Genomic DNA, 17,568 nt, shown 5'->3' with positions numbered 1-17,568 from the left:
CAGGGTGAAGGCTGTTCTGTGCACTAGGACATGCAGCAGCATCCCTGGTCTTGACCCTCTAGACTCGAGTGGCACTTCCCAATCCTGACAACCAAAAGTATCTCTAGATAATTGCCCACTGTCCCCTGGGGCAGACAGAATCACCCCCAGTTGAGAACCACTGACTGCACAAGCAATGGTGGAAACAGTCTGCCACCCTGGAGTCCGAAGGAGGGACCTGAACTGACCAGCCGTGGGACTTTGTACATGTTCTGGAATGTTCTGGTCTTGGGTTTTCTTTATGCGGATATGAATACTCAATGGGTTGATTGTGGTAGTATCAGGCACTGTGTGTAAAAGGGCTGTCAGCAGAGCTCCCTGGCGGTCCAGTGGTTAGGACTCGACACTCTCACTGCTGTGGCCCAGGTTCAGTTGCTGGTCGGGGAACTGATCCCACAAGCCGCACAGCTGAAAAAAGGGAAAAAAAAAAGGCTGTCAGGAAGAAAGTAGATTTTTTTTTTTTTTTTTTTTTGCGGTACGCGGGCCTCTCACTGTTGTGGCCTCTTCCGTTGCGGAGCACAGGCTCCGGACGCGCCCGCTCAGCAGCCATGGCTCACGGGCCCAGCCGCTCCGCAGCGTGTGGGATCCTCCCGGACCAGGGAACGAACCCGCGTCCCCTGCATCGGCAGGCAGACTCTCAACCACTGCACCACCAGGGAAGCCCCAGATTTTGATTTTATTTTCCGAAGTGTGCCATCTTAATGCACCCTACACCGGGCCCAGACACCAAGAAGCTGCTCACTGGGGTTCATCAGCCTGAGCTCACGGTCGTCTGGCTGGTCCCAGGCTTCTGGACATCTGGCCCCCTAGCTCCAGATGTCCCTTTCTCCATGTGGGACATGAAAGGGAACAGGGAAGAAGCTGAGACCCGCCTCCCGAGGGATCTGGAGGCTCCTTCTAACCCCCAGGCTGCCTGCGGGCCCTCCTAAACTTGTCCTCAGTTTGCATTTTGAGAAGACGCTTCTGGAATGCCAAGGGCTGGCTGGGAGCCACGCTCCTCAGTGTAAATCAACAGAGTCACCCTGGGAACTGGCCTCCACCCAGCAGCGCCCCAGATGGGCAGAAGCCCTCTGATCAGGCCACTCAGGATGCCATTGGACTTGAACCATTGCCCACTCCAGGAACCATGGTTCTGCATCGTCAATTATTCACTCAGTAGCTGGGTCAAGAAAGGAGAAAAAAATTGAAGATTTAAGGATTCCTTTAAAAAAAAAAAATCCGCCGCATTGATATAAGATGGGCATTTTCTTCCTTTTTTAAAAAAAAGATCTTGAACAGATGGCCCAAGATCTACCCATTAACAGAATTTCACTTTCAGGGTACAGTCTCGTTGACTAGAGGTACGACGTGCAGCAGGCCCCCAGGACTTACTTATATTGCTTAACTGAAACTTAATGCCCCTTGGACATCGCCCCATTTGCCCCTCCCTCCCCACCCAGTAACACAGATCTGCTCTCTAACGCTGTTTGGCTATTTTAGATAACTCATAAAAGTAGAATAATGAGATTTTTGTCCTTCTATAACCAACTTATTTCACTAAACATAATGTTCTCAAGGTCCATCCATGTCATTGACCATGGCAGGATTTCCTTCATTTTCATGGCTGAGTAATATCCCGTTGTATGTATAAACCACATTTTCTGTATCCATTCATTTGTCGATGGACACTTAGGTTGTTTTCATATCTTGGTCATTGTGAATAATGCTGCAGTGAACATGGGGGTGCAGATATCTCTCCAAGATCCTGATTTTAATACTTTTGGATAAATACCCAGAAGTGGGGTTGTTGGATCCCATGGTAATCTTATTTTTAATTGTTTATGTAATCTCTATAATGTTTTCCACAGCGGTTGCACCATTTTACATTCCCTCCAACTGTGTGCAAGGGTTGCAATTTCTCCACATCCTCACCAACACTTACTTCTTATTTTTTTGGTAATGGCCATGCCAACAGGTGTGAGGTAATAAGTCCTTATGGGGTTTTTTTAAATATAAATTTATTTTATTTATTTATTTATTTTTGGCTGTGTTGGGTCTTTGTTGCTGCACGCGGGCTTTCTCTAGTTGCAGTGAGCGGGGGCTACTCTTGGTTGTGGTGCACCGGCTTCTCATTGCAGTGGCTCCTCTTGTTGCGGAGCAGGGGCTCTAGGTGCGAAGGCTTCAGTAGTTGTCGCTCGCGGGCTCTAGAGGGCAGCCGCAGTAGTTGTGGCACATGGGGCCAGCATAGTCGGGTTTGGCTAAGAGCTCTCTTCGCCTTGCTCTGTCCTCCCAGGGCAGAGAACACAGAGGGAGGAAGTTCTCCTGTGACTCTCATAAGGGCACTAATCTCATCCCCTCAAGACCTCACCTAATATAATCACCACCCAAAGGCCCCACCTCCTAATGCCATCACACTGAGGGAGGTAAGGCTTCAGCATATGAAGTTGGGGGGACACTTTCAGTGCACAGCCCTTTTCTTTTCTATGGTTACCACTTTTAAACAGTTTACCTATTTATTAGGTGATTTACCTGTCCATCAGGTGTATTTTGCTAGGAGAGAAACCTTAGTCCCTTTGAACCCTATATGCTCCAAACTCCTAGGAAGTGCTGGGCACATAGTAAGGAAGATAAATATTTGCTGAGTGAAAACCTGCGTTAAGGCAGTGAGCTCATGCATGACAAGGCGTGTAGGTTTCTGCCTGTTACAGAGTCTGTCGGGGGAGTGGCATGGCCCGGCTAGTGCTGCCTTGGTCTACGCCTTTTCCACCCCCTCCCCTCCCCCATAAGCAGGGGGAGGAGAGAGGGCAGAAGCCAAGTCACAGAAGGACAGACTGCTGACACGGATGGATGGATGGACGTCTCATCCTGATGCACAGACATTTAGATTTGACTTCATAATGAAATGTCTTTTAACTCGTGTAAATACTAATGAGAAAGCTAGTTTCCAAAACAGCCACCAATGGCCAAAGGAATACTCCATTTGTAAACAAACTGGTATATTTGACTGTGCCACTGAGTACCTTAGCATTTTAAATAACTGACTGTGCAAGGTGGGGTTGAAGCCAGATAACATCACGTTCTGGAGATTCCCATGATGCGGGGACAGGTGGGGCCCATGCAGGTGGGTGCGGAGTGGGAGGCCCCCTTGGCAGAGCAACTGCCTGGAATCTCCATCCACCTGCCCCCGCCACCCCCGAGTAGGACTCTCCTCCCTGTGTTCCCCAGAAGCACCAGGTGATGCCCTGCGGGAGCCAGGTGGAGTTGTCACCTGGGAGGGAGCTGGGGTTGGTGAGTCAGATTGAAGGGCTCTTGTCACGTGCTCTCTCTGGAGTTGCCCACTTCCCTGTGCTGCTCACTCCCGTCCATCCCACATGGGGTCAGAGTCCCTGGGCGGCACACCCACGGCCTGGAGGCTCCGGCTGGGGGCCCTCTGGGCTCTTCACTCCCTGAGCAAAGACTGATGGAACCCCTGCAATTCGCTGTAATTCTTCTACTAAATGCGCACTTACTTTTTGTGTGTGTGTGGTACGCGGGCCTCTCACTGTTGCGGCCTCTGGCTCCGGACGCTCAGGCTCAGCGGCCATGGCTCATGGGCCCAGCCGCTCCGCGGCATGTGGGATCCTTCCGGACCGGGGCACGAACCCGTGTCCCCTGCATCGGCAGGCGGACTCTCAACCACTGCGCCACCAGGGAAGCCCTGCACACTTCCTTTTTCCTGGGAAGAGAGTCAATTCCTTTCACCAGGTCCTTAAGGGTTTCATGATCCCTAAAATGTTTAAACCACAGATATATTTGGAGAGACAAGCTGTTCCCAACATTTCATGAGCACCTGCTGTGTGCCAGGCAGGAACTGTGAGATTCCTCCAATAGCACCTCTGCTAAAAAGCATTTAATAAAAAAATTTTAAAAAGTTTTTTGAAATACAAAAAGCTGTACATCCTTAATGTATACAACTTGATGAGTCAGAAGATACACACCTGCAAAACCATCGCCACAATCTATGTCATGAACTCATCCATCACCTCCGAAAATTTCCTCTTCTCTTAGTTGTTGTTATATTGTGATAAGAACACTAAGCATCAGATCTACCCTCTGAGCAACTTCTGAAGCACACAATGCAGGGTTGTTGACTACAGGCACTGCGCTGGACAGTAGCTCTCTAGGACCCATTCACCCTGCAGAGTTGAAACTTTGTGCCCTTTGACAAATTCCTCCTGGTTTCCCCTCTCATATCATCTCTTGGGTAAAGGGATTAATCTCTCAGTGCTCAAGGTGAGGAAACAGAGGTCTGAAGATACTCAGGGCTGGGTCTCTAAGGGGAGCTCTGAGCTCTGAGGCTTGGACAGGGTCCCGGGTTAGGGTGGTGTGAATGAAAAATGTTGGCTGCCATATCAGTAACAAAGGGTGTTGCAGCCATCACGCCATCGCATTACAGCCGCCTGGACAGAAGGTGAGTGCTGAGGCAACTCAGGATGAGAAAACACAGGATAGAGCTGAGGTGCACATAAAGGGATGATTTCAGGGAGCCCAGACTCTTGCATCTTCCCAGACATAGAAAAGCCCTAAATTCCTTAACTTGAGATGCCTGGTTTTCTGTAATTAACAGTAATCTTTTGATGTTCCGACTAGCTGGACTTGTGTTGCAAAAACTCCTATATATCCTGGTTCCCCCCTCACCTCTTCAGAGCGGCCCCTCAGAATTATCTGAGATGCTGTATCCAGGGCTTATGTCCTTGGATTCGTCCACCACATAAAACATAACTCTCAACTTTTGGGTTGTGAATATTTTTGCCAGTCGACAGTGGGGAGTGGGCACATGAATGAAGGGAAATAGCAAGTGTGCTAGAACCAGCCATGGGATGGAAGGGAAGGGGGGTCGGGCTTAACGCCGGAGCTCAGGGCAGGGGGGCGGGGCGGGGAGAGCAGAGCCTCTGCGAAGGAATAGGCAGGGCTGTGGCAGGCAGACGCAGAGTCAGGTACACACCCCAGGCCTGCCTTCCCTCTGACCTGGCTCTCCACCTGCAGAAGGAGGGGTCAGCTCAGCAACCTTCCTGTCTAGAAAGGAGTCCTCGGGTCCCACTGGGAAGAGCTTCTGTGGAAAGCGCAGTAGGAGGGGCTCCAGGACTGTCAGCAGCAGGGCAGACAGCGGAGGGGAGGGGGGCCAGATACTAGTTCCTCCTGCCACTGACTTAGGCTCCACACGGGGACCTGGGGTCGGGGGCAGTGAGATCTAGCTGCCTCTTCACTGCCTGGAGGACTGAGCCGGCACTGGATTCAATGCGAATCCTGGGGCTCCCCTCCAGCCGCCATGCCAGGCATCCCCTATCCTGCCCCTTGCTCCCCACACTGGAAACCCACTGAAGCAGTGGGGTAGCGGAGGCCCCCCTTCTCCACAGGCTTCTTGCCCTGCGGGGCCCTGAGCAGATGGGCACCACGGTCACTGGTCATTGCAGACATGGCTGCGGCCAGAGCAACAAATGGGACCACCTAGGGCTTTTCTAGGCTCTTATACTGCATTAAGGACATTAAGAGCATCGTGCCTTGATCCTGAAGATGGATCCATGAAATTGCCACGAAATGAGATGGAAAAAGACAGGCAGGCAGTTCCCTTGTCTCTAATCTCCTTATTCGAGCTCAATTTGGTGTCCAAACACAGCCCAATGACAGCACTGCATTTTGCCAAGAGATTTAGAAGGGCAAGGTACTATGCAATTTCAATTCAGAAGTGGGTGCATAAATCTGCATATCATATGCATCTATTATAATGGATCACGAGAGGCATAATCAACTCGAAACAATCGGTTTTTGTCCTACCATATGTATTTTTATTCGTTTCCTACAAATGACATGAATCCCATTATCTAGGAGCTCTACAATGGAATTACATTGACGCTAGACTAAGAGTTGCCGGCCAAGCTCATCTGGGAAGGAAGTACTTTGGGATTCAAGGCAGGCAGGGGTCCAAATGCTGACAGTACGTTTTGCTGTTAGTCTAGTCTGCACTACACCCCTTCCTGGCCCAGAGTTAAGAGCCCAGGAGTAGTCTTAGCACCACGAGGGGCTCTGGGTTGATTATTCCCTTTTGCCTGGGGACCCTAGTCTGTAAAATGGACACAATTTCAACATCTGCTTCTTCTCTGACTCTCGGGTTGCTATAAAAATTACCAGGGTCATCGGTTAAGTTTTAGTTGCAGGAAACAAATACCACTCTCGATTTAGGTTTTGAAACAAAGGATCTTGGAGCAGCTGGAATCACAGTTCCGGGCTGGGACTCCAGGCAAGCCTGTCCAGAAGAGCCCACAGACAGGGAGGTGCCCAATCAGGAAGCTGCCCTCGGAAGTGCTGATTTCTAGAATGTCCTCCGGGACTGTGATGTGGGGGTCAGCTGCTGTCACCTGCACATCCACCCCTCAACACCCACAAAGCCAGTGGCCAGACTGCAGGAACCCACTGCTCCATGGCTATGTCCATCAGCAGAAACACAGGCCGTCCATGGCTCACACAAATGTATAATTGGAGAACACTAAGTTGCATACTGCAAATTTTTCATTCAGGGCCCCAACTGCAAGTGATCTTGGGTGGCCTCGACCTGCAGTGGCTTGAAGCAGGGTTTCGGTTCCCCGGCCAGAGACTGAAGTCAGGCCGCGGCAGTGAGTGCACTGAATCCTGGCCACTAGACCACCAGGGACCAGTGGCCAGTGACAAGGCCCTGGCCCGTCAGCTTTGCAGAAAATGAATTTCTACAAAGAGGCGGAAAGTAGTGAAACAAGTAAAGTGTTTATTAGGAGGAAAAGGGTATGCGTGGGTAGACACATGGGCTAACTCAGAGAGAGAGAGTCACGCCCTCATGGTGGTTTGAATCACTTATATGGGACATTTCTTCCAGGTTTCCTTTGCCCAATCGTCTTGCTTTGCCTGGCTCTGAGTCTGTATTTGGTTTATCTCAGGGTCCTCCCATGTGTACACACACATCTCTTAGCCAACATGGATTCTAGCAAAGAAGCCTGTGGGTAGGTTGACATCACTCCCTTTTTGACCTTCAAGGGAGTCTTTCTGCGCATGTGTAGTCAGGAAGGTCTCCTTGACCTCCAGAACGAGGAATATGTGGTCTTTTACCTCTTATCCGGGCAGGGCCCAGCCTCCTCTCTGGCTCCTGCTATCTTGGAGTGTCTGTCCACAGGGGACAAACTCCAGCTGCTCAGCCTGGGGCCCATCTATCTCCTGCCTCACAAGGGCACCTGGGGAATGTAGTTTTCGTTCCCCTGCTTCTGCAACACAGGCAGGCTCTCTGGCAGGCGGCCGGAACAGCTGAGGGTCAACGCACCAGGCCAACCACACCTGGTGAGCAGGGCACCGCCGGGCCCAGGAAAGACTGATGCACCTCCACTCACTCCGGCTCTGTGTGCTGTGAATGGCCAGTGTTTCCTTACATCACGACTGCTCTCAGATCTGGGAGCAACCGAGGGCAGGGTGATGGGGAGCCGGGATCCGCAGTCAGACCTGGGCTCCACCTTCCCCGGTTCTGCAAGTCACAAATGCTCCAAACCTCATCTCCCTCCCTGCGATGGGCGGGGTTAAGAACATCCACACAGAGGCTACTGGGAGAAATAGAGGAGATGGCGCTTCCGGCACCTGGCCCAGCACCCGGCGCACAGCGAGGGCTCAGCAAACGTGAGCCATGCTGGACGGAGGGCCATGGGGGTGAGGCCAGTGTGGTGCTGGACGGAGGGCCATGGGGGTGAGGCCAGTGTGGTGCTGGACGGAGGGCCATGGGGGTGAGGCCAGTGTGGTGCTGGACGGAGGGCCATGGGGGTGAGGCCAGTGTGGTGCTGGACGGAGGGCGGGTGGAAATTGGGAGGTCTGGGCTTTGGACCTTTCCGAGTTGTCCCAAAAGAAGTTTCTCCCCTGTTTCCACCCCCATCTGTGAATCAGCCATTGGATCCGTTGGCTGAAAGCATCCCAGCAGGACGGCCTTAGCACCAGGCTGAGGGGCCAAGAGCTCAGGCTGGACCCCAGGAGCACCCCTTCCATCTCTGCCAAGCTGGTCTGAGTGGGGAGGATGGGCACTGCCAGCCGCAGCTGCGCCACGCTTGCTGAGCAGGGCCCGGCCGCTAATTATCTCCTGCTGGCCAGTCTGCACCCCGGGCCCCAGGAGGCCCTTCCCACTGGCCCTCCTGGCCACTGGTCTGAGTGCCGCGCCCGTTAACCAGCCTCCCAGGTGGTCCAGGTTCCTTCTCCATCTCACCTTCACTGCCCCGGAGGAAAGGCTCGGGCAGGTCTCAGAGAGGGTCAGCACCACCTCACTCCCGCCTGGGTGCCCATGCTTGGCTGGGGGGTTGGGAGCTCTTTGCATTCTCTGGAAGCTTCTCAGAGGGTCGCCACGTGGAAGTGGCTTTGAGAAGCCACCTGCAGGCCCAGCAGGGTGCACAAATCCCCATGCTCAGCCCCCATCACCTGTGGCAACAGGAGCATCCCCCCCAGCGGGGTAGCCATGCTTCCCCAGACCCCTCGCTCTGTGGCCCACCTGGACGCTCCATGAACCAGGGCCATGTCCTCAGTCACCCCAGGGACTGTAACTGCAGACACACGGAGGGCAAGCAGCACAGACCCGTCAACTGCTTAGACGAGTCACTTGGATGAGGCCACTTCGGTACTAGAAGGTTCTCCTCACAGAGGGGCACCGGTGGTTCCGAGCATGGACAGAGCCTGAGCTGGACCCCACTGTGCGTGCTGGCTGCACGATGTGGATGAATTACAGAAACTTCGTGGGAATTTCCTGGCAGTCCAGTGGTTAGAACTCCACGCTTTCACTGCGGAGGACTTGGGTTCAATCCCTGGTAGGGGAACAAAGAGCCCCCAAGTTGCACGGCAAGGTCAAAAAAAATTAATTAACTGAAATTTAAAAAAAGGAACTTTGCTCAGGAGAAAGACAAGACCAACAGTGCAGGGAGGTCACCAGCCTTCAAAAGATACTGTGTATACAACAGTCCCCGTGGAGGTAAGCACCGAGGAAATTGCTCCATCTGCGGGAATTGCTGCTACCAAGAAATGAACACCCAACCCATAGCTCGGTTCTCTGCAGTGTGCGGGACAGGCCGACTCACCCTTCCATAACCAGGGACCACTTCTTCCTTTTTTTTTTTTTAAACTTTATTGGAGTATAATTGCTTTACAATGTTGTGTTAGTTTCTTCTGTACGACAAAGTGAATGAGCATTTCTTATACAACACAGCTTTCCCCTGAAGCGACCCTTCTCCAGGCTCAAGGGTCCCTGCCTTTCCTGGCCCCTGGGGCCACTTTTCCTGGATCTGTTCCTATACACTACCTCCCTTCCAGAGTTTGGTGTTGGGAACTGAATGCTGTACTCCACAGAGTTTCGGACTGTAAGCCCAGCTATGCTTTCACCTCCCTTGTCCTGGACATAATACTCCTGTTAATGCAGCCCAGCAGTGGCTCATGACGTGGCTGGTAGCCCAGAGCTTGCACTTGACCAGAGAGGTGAGGACGCGGCCTGCACACTAGGATGGATGCAGGGTCACTCCTGGCCGGTGCTGGCTTCTGCTAGCTGTCCTCTGGGGTCTGCAGCTGCCGTGCCCACCCTTCAGTCCTCCTGAACTGAGGGCCTCTGGCTGGCCTGAGACCTCCACCCCAGTCAGCTGGCTCTCCTGCTTGGCTTGGGCAGAGCTCAGGCTGAGCAGGGGCTTCTGGCCTGTGTGGGAAGGAGGAGGGATGGGGTAGGGAGAGGGATGCGTCTGGCATTATGGCTGCCCTCTGGGAACCAGCACGGTGAGGTGGGTGGATGTCATCTGCTGACCACAAACCCTGGGAGGAGACAGTCTATTGATTTTGAGAGTAAACGTTGCAAAACCTCGCTGTTGCAGACTCTAAACAGAATCGGGAAGTTGGAGGACAGGCCCAGAACCTCTGCACTGCCTCGCCACAGGCAGCCGGAGGACGGTTCAGAAAAGCGTCGCTGTACACAGAACCCTGCGGGGAAATCCTGAGGTAGGAGCTTGTGCCAGAGGCGAGACGTCTTTCCCGTTCGTCTCCGTGTATGTTTCTGGGAAAAATAACAAAGGAAATACTGGACATACAAATGGCAAAAGTAATCACGAGCAGGGTGCACACCCCGGTACACACGGTGAAACGCGCCGTCTGTGACAGCCTCCCTTAATGCTCCTCATCTGGTGGGGGAGGGGGGGGGTGTGACCCTTTGTCATCCAAAGTGGACGGTTTTGAGAAGGAGGGTGGTGCTACCAGTCATCACACCTGGCAGCAGGTGTAGAGCCGGGAGGGTGCTGGTAAACGGGGATCTACGGCTGCCGTAGCGTCTGTGCAATTTTCAGGGATGACGAGATACAGACGAGAGGTCCGTGCACCCGGGATGGCACCCCTGTCAGTGGGACATTTGAGATGCTGAAGTGGAGACAACGCCATCTCTGTGGCCGATTCGTCCATCCCACAGGCAGCGTCCTCTGCATTTGAGCTCTGGCCGCGTGGCCTTGGGGGCAGTTACAGAGGGAGAGAGCCTGCAGCTCGCGTGCCCACCCTGGAGCCAGCTTGGCAGAGAGGCAGCAGCTAAAACGGAGGGAATGGGGCGGCAGACTTGAGCCCGCTGGGGTTCAGGTCAGTTCCCACTCCCACAGCTCACGGGCCGAGCAGGGAAAACGCTTGTTGGTGTAGATCTTCCCCACTCCTGCTCTCCTGAGCCTTGGTGGGGAGGACAGGCCTTTGCACTAGGGAAGCTGAAAGCATCAGACCTTGGCTTTACCAGTCTTCCTGGGAGTGTGGGGTGGGAATGTGGCCTGATCCAGCCAATCAGGTGTTCTTGCCCTGAACTACTTAGCCAGTCAGATGCATCTGCCCAGAATCATGTAGCCAGTCAGATGTGAGTGTCTTAAACCTCTTAGCCAATCAGATATGACTCTCCTGCACTTCCCAGCCAATCAGATGTACCGGCCGTGAATTACTTGGCCAATCCGGTGTGACTGTCCTCTCTGGGCCAGTGTGCAGGTGTCCTGGCTGGGACATCTGTCCCTCAGGGTCCTGGCCACAGCCCTCCTCACCTGACCAGTTCTGCAGCTCTGGCTACACAGCTATGGAGCAGCATTCTCCCTTCCTTCTGCCAATGTTGTGCGCTGTCCTTCATTTTCCTAGTATGGTTCTATTCTGATTATACTCGTCAGAATCCGTTTTTACCTTCCTTACAACCAAAGCACCTTGACTGATAGGCTGTGTGAGCTTGGGTAAGTCTTGCCAATCCCTGAGCCTTACACAGTCATCATTAAAAGGTCCCCTGCCCTGCAGGTTTGGTTAAGACGTGTGCTGTATGTGTACCCCTGAGCCCACCCACACTACACGGTCCTGAAGAAACTGTGAGTGCAGTGTTTGACAGAAGTGTAGCAGCAGACCCACGTCGCTAAATTGTAGCTTGTTAGCCTACTTATGAAACCAGTCTCCTTTATGTCAAGAGCTTAACATTTTCAGAAACAAAAAGTCAATCAGAAACAATATGTCAAACCCATTTAAGGGCCCACTGAAGTGCTTTGCTTCCCAGGTAGAGTTGTCAGCTATAATACAGGACACTCAGGTACATTGGACTCTCAGATAAACAACCATTTTTAATTTTATTATTATTATTAGTTTTGGCTGCACTGTGCATCTCGCAGGATCTTAGTTCCCCGACAGGGATTAAGCCCAGGCCCAGGCGGTGAAAGCACCGAGTCCGAAACACTGGACCACCAGAGAATTCTCAAACAACCATTTGTTAAAGCATAAATATGTCCCATGCAATATTCAGGACATACTATACTAAAAACGTATTTGTTGCTTATCTGAGAGGCCCATGTACCTGGGTGTCCTGCACTTTTGTTTGCCACCCCGCACCTTGGCCCCCTCTGGGAATCCATCTCTTACATCCCCGTAACCTGCGTTTGCTTTGCTTTGCAGGAGCTCTGCTGACCATCAAATGGCTTTTACGTGATGCATCTCTGAAAGCCTGCTGCATTTGCTCTGAGCTTATTAGAACGAGCCATTCTGACAGCGATGAGGAGCGCGCGGGCACACACAGCCGTGTTCCGGGAACAACGGTGTCTCAATAACAAAACTACCAGCACCCTCACGTACCTCACCACAGGGAGTCCAGTAGGAAGCATAAACACCTTTCCGGCTCGTTACGGCTCATTTTCATGTCCCAAAGAGCCTGTTTCTCGGTGGCTGCTCGTGATCCTCCCCCCTCACTCACAGCCCCGCTCAGCCCAGGCCCGTTATGCACTCAGCTCTGTCCACTGCTGCCAGGGAGCCGTCATCTTCCAAAGACGAAACGCATTTGCTCGATAAGCCTCGACATCCTAGTTTCCCCCTCACATAGATGTGGATGCTTCCTGGGAGTTCTAATGTATCACCCAGAGAGGGAGACCATTTCCTGAAATGTATTGCCTGGAAAAAACTCTCCCTCCAAAACATGGCACCTCTAGGGTAGAACCTGGTGGCGGCCACGTGGTGACCTGTAGCCATGTGGAGAACAAAGCCCCAGGTGCCTGCGTCAGAAGCTACCCCTGCCTGTGGGCTCTGTCCCGAGGCCACAGAGCTGGTGACTCAAATAGGATTCCTAACTGTGATTTGGGGCCTTTGTGGAGCATATTTCGGGAGGCTTGTCAGCATCTCTGGGGAAGCATCTCATGTGCTTCACTGTTGCTGTGAAGGGGATGCAGCAGCCTTGAAAGGGAGTGTCAAACAGGGGCTGTCCCAGAGCGTGATTTAGGTTAATTACTGTAGCTGTTCACTGGGCTCTGTGATGCTGGCTTCTTAGAATAAGTCATAAAATACGTAGATGGTCATGCCCAAGAAAGTCCCCACTGTAGCCGATTTTTAAGTTGCCAAAGAATGCTGACTTTCCATTGTGAACCTGGAGATGGCAGTCCATTCGGGCTTCAGTCCTGCTGTTCCTTCATCAACCCACTCGAGAAAATTTTCTTGTGAACTTCCCTGGTGGAGCAGTGATTAAGACCCCGTGCTCCCAATGCAGGGGCCCGGGTTCGATCCCTGGTCAGGGAACTAGATCCTACATGCATGCCGCAACTAAGGAGCCAGTGAGCCACAACTAAGGAGCCCACCTGCCGCAACTAAGACCTAGTGCAACCAAATAAATAAAGTAAAAAGAAAAAAAAAACATTTCTTGTGTACCCACCATGTGCCGAGACTTCTGTCCTGGGTGCTGGGGCCGCTGTGGCAATGAGGAGGGGTCAGAGAGGGTCCACGGAGTGCCGCTGATGGTCTGGGGGAGGGATGCACATCAGATGAGGAGTTACAGGCCTTACTTGATAGAAATGGTCATGCTGTGAACAAGACGCACCAGGGACGTGTGCAAAGGGGCTCTGATTGGCAGCTTCAGCGCTTACCAGGCTGCCAGGGAAGAGCGCCCACTGTTCCCAGCTCCCGCCCCATCCTGGTCCTCCTGCCCCACCCCATGTTTTTGCCCTCCCAGGAAAGGGTCCACCTGGTTGCTCAGGTCAAAACCCCAGAGTCATCCTTGCGTCCTCTCCTCTCACGAACTTTATTCAACCTCTGCAAATTCTCCTAAATCTCTCTTTAAAACAGAGACTTACAATGGAATATTACTCAGCCCTAAAAAAGAACGAAATAATGCCATTTGCAGCAACATGGATGTATCTAGAGATTATCATACTAAGTGAAGTAAGTCAGAAAGAGAAAGACAAATATCATATGATATCGCTTATATGTGGAATCTAAAAAATGGTACAAATGAACCTATTTACAAAACAGAAATAGAGTCACAGATGTAGAAAATAAACTTATGGTCACCAAAGGGGAAAGGGGGTGGGGAGGGATAAATTGGGAGATTGGGATTGACACATACACACGACATATATATAAAATAGATAACCAACAAGGACCTACTTTATAGCACAGGGAACTCTACTCAATACTCTGTAATGACCTATATGGGAATAGAATCTAAAAAAGAGTGGAAATATGTATATGTATAACTGATTCCCTTTGCTGTACACCTGAAACTAACATGTAACTTAACTATACTCCAATTAAACAAACAAACAAACAAAACAAAACAAAACAAAGCAGACTTAGTCTGCCCACACTTCTCCATCTTTAGTTACCGGCCTCGTCCTGGTTGCCGTCGGCTCTCTCCTGCGTCCACAATAAACTGACGCCTCTCCCTGTTCCCTCTTTTCTGTCTGTACTCTTTCTCTAGGATGGCCAGAGTGATCTTTCAACCATATAAACCGAATCATGGCCTCCCAGGTGGTTTCCCATTACACGCAGGATAAAATCCAGAATGCTTGCCCGGGTGTACAAATCCTACAGACTTCAGCCTCGCCCCTCATACCACCCTCACTGGTACTTGCCCTGTCTCCACAAGCTCCAGCCAATTGCCCATCTGTCTGTTCTGCAAACAAACCACACCCACCCTACCTCAGTGCCTTTGCAAAAGCTGTTCCTTCCACCTGGGGTGCCCTTTCCTGGTCTTCAAATGCCTGGCTCCTTTGTCATGTAGGTCTCAGCTTAAATACCACTTCCTCTGAGAGGTGGGCTGCACTCTACATAGCATCACCTGACTGCAGTGGGTTTATTTTATTTACCTCTTTGTTATCTGTCCTTCACCAGTGCATGTCTTATCCCGACCCCTGCAACGCTGTCTGACACACAGCAGGCGCTCCATAAATACCGTTGCACAGGCAGTTGGATGAAGGATCACAGATGCATCTGGCAGCAGTAGTGTCTAAGCCAACCCTGCAGGTGGGGGGGAGTTGGCCAGGTGAGGAGCTGGGGAGTTCATTCCAGGAGGAAGCAACAGCATTGGCCGAATCACTGATGAGGGAGATGACTTGGGACATTCAAGAAATGGGAAGATGACTGATAGGGTCGGGGCTCGGGATGTCGAAATGCATGGTCAGTCATTCCAATGAGGTTTGAGAGGAAAATGGACCACAGCGGGCAGGGCTGGAGGCCACACTCTGAGTTCTAGTCTTTGTCCCCGAAGCAATGGAGAAACACCGAAGGCTTCATGGGAGGGAGTGATACAACCCAACTTGCATTTTACAAAATGTGGTGTCATAAGCTATAATGGAAGAGAATGTAAATAAAAAGAATATACATATATATATATGTATAACTGAATCACTTTACTGTACACCTGAAACTAACACAACATTGTAAATCAGCTATATTTCAATACAAATTAAAAAGGAGAAGAACAAAAGATGGCTCTATGAGCAGCAAGAGGGAGGAGAGCAAGGGTGGGCCCACAGAGCAGTTTGCGGTGTTGCAGTCATTGGGCAAGAAAGGAAGTGATGGACAAAGACAGTGCTGGCCTCAAGGTCTGCACTGAAGGAGTCACCGGCTGGCCCAGAATGACCTGGGGAGGGTAGAAAGTCAAGGACAACTCCTAGTCTTGGTCATCCACAGCCAGGAGAAGGTGTGTGCTTTTACTAGCAGAGGGGTGAATGTGTGGTGGGCATGGGGGGAGGTCCAGGGCTATGTCTGGGACACACTAACTTGGAGGTGCCCATGAGAAATCACGGTAGAGAGTTTGAGGATTTGGTTGGATAATGTGATAATGTCACAGGGAATCACAGAGCTGGAAAATCCAGAGTATTCAGACCAACAGCCATGTTAGAGCTCAAGGTCAAGCTGCTACTGACTGAATGGGCTGAACTGTGTCTCCCCAAATTTATATGTTGAGGTCCCTGACCCCCAGGACCTAAGGATGTGGCTGTATTTGGAGATGGGGTCCTTAATTAAGGTAAAATGCAGTCACGAGGGTGGGCCCTAATCCCATAGGACTGGTGTCCTTATAAGAAGACATCAGGACACAGACACACACAGGAGGACAACCCTGTGAGGAAACAGGGAGGAGATGGCTGTCTACACATTGAGGAGAGAGGCCTCAGGAGGACCCAGCCCTGCCCACACCTGGATCTGGGATTCCAGTCTCAGGACTGGAGACAGTGAGTGTCTGCTGTTTGAGCCACAGTCTGTGGTGTCTTTTTTTTTTTTTTTTTTTGCGGTACGCGGGCCTCTCACTGTTGTGGCCTCTCCCGTTGCAGAGCACAGGCTCCGGACGCGCAGGCCCAGCGGCCATGGCTCACGGGCCCAGCCGCTCCACGGCATGTGGGATCTTCCCAGACCGGGGCACGAACCCGTGTCCCCTGCATCGGCAGGCGGACTCTCAACCACTGCGCCACCAGGGAAGCCCCTGTGGTGTTTTGTTACAGCAGCTGCGCTGACACATACATTGATCGTGAACTCGCCCCCTGTTCCCATGACCTGCTGTGGTTCCCGCCCTCACCTCTGCCACAATGCCGCTGCTCCTGGTGCCCCCTCCCGCTCTGGACCCTCACTCGGTGCAGGGCCTTCACCCCCACCTGCACGCAGGAGGCTTACAGAGCCCCTTCCAGATAAGTCTCTCTTCAGAGGCCACGTCAGACTCCCCCAACTTCCCCGATGTCCCCAAACCACCGCACTCTACCTGAACTCACCACTCCCTTTGCCCCCAAAGGCCCCCAATTCTCTGTTTCAAAGACAGTGTCACCATCCCCCTGAGGATCCACCACAGAACCTGAGTAACTGCTCCGTCCTCTCCTCTCCACCCAGCCCATCTGATTGGCTTCCGAGTCCTTTGTCCACATGCTCCCTCTGCAGAGGGGGGATGGGCATGGTGTCCAGACTCAGGCCCGAGCTCAGACCTGAACCCGAAATGAGTTTGCACCTGGATCCTGTACCTGCACCCTGTACCTGAGCCCACACCTGAGCCTGTACCTGAGCCTCGTACCTCAGCCAGCACCTGCTGCACCCCACCAGGGTGCTTCCTCAGGGGCCTCTGCAGGTTCAGAGCTCGGGATCTGGGGGCCCCCAAGTTTGAACAGTGCCATTCAGGGTTGTGTGGCACTAGGCACATCCCTACACCCCTCAGCCTCCACCTGCTCTTCTGTGGGACTCACAGACACACTGCTCCTCACAGGATGCGGGGGTCCGGCTCTGTTCCTGCTCAGGGCTGCCTTGGTGATGGCTGCTTCCTCCTCCCTTTGTCTCCTCCTCTTTCCCTCCCCTCCCTCTTTCCCTGTCCTTCCACCCTTCGCCTTCCCCCTCATCCCCTGCCTGTCTCCCAACCCCCCACCCAAATCTGCAGAGGCTCTAGCTCAGAGAGGGCCCGTTTCCTGGAGGGAGCTGGACCCTGCTCCAGGCCAGGGTGAAGGGGTCCAGTGTCCACCCATCTTTGATGCCAAATCTGCTCCTAGCCCCCCCTTCCCTATCTGAGTGCCCTTTCCCCCAAGCGCTCCCCAGGGGTGATGAACCTTTTCTACAGGTTGCATGGGGTCCAGAACCTTTGCTCCCTGGGGGAAAGGTCTGTGCTGTTTCCCAACCCAGGAGCCTGGGCTGAAAAGTCCAGTTAACGTGAGAGCAGCCGTGGCCTCCTCGGGCCCCCGGCAGCTGCTGCCGCGCAGCTGGACGGCTCCCTCTTCTGCAGCCTCCTCATCAGGGCACCACTAAGGGCGCAGGGATGCTGGG

This window comes from Mesoplodon densirostris, chromosome 7 (genome assembly GCF_025265405.1).
Source record: "Mesoplodon densirostris isolate mMesDen1 chromosome 7, mMesDen1 primary haplotype, whole genome shotgun sequence".
Lineage (NCBI taxonomy): Eukaryota > Metazoa > Chordata > Mammalia > Artiodactyla > Ziphiidae > Mesoplodon > Mesoplodon densirostris.
This window is presented reverse-complemented; position numbering follows the sequence as displayed.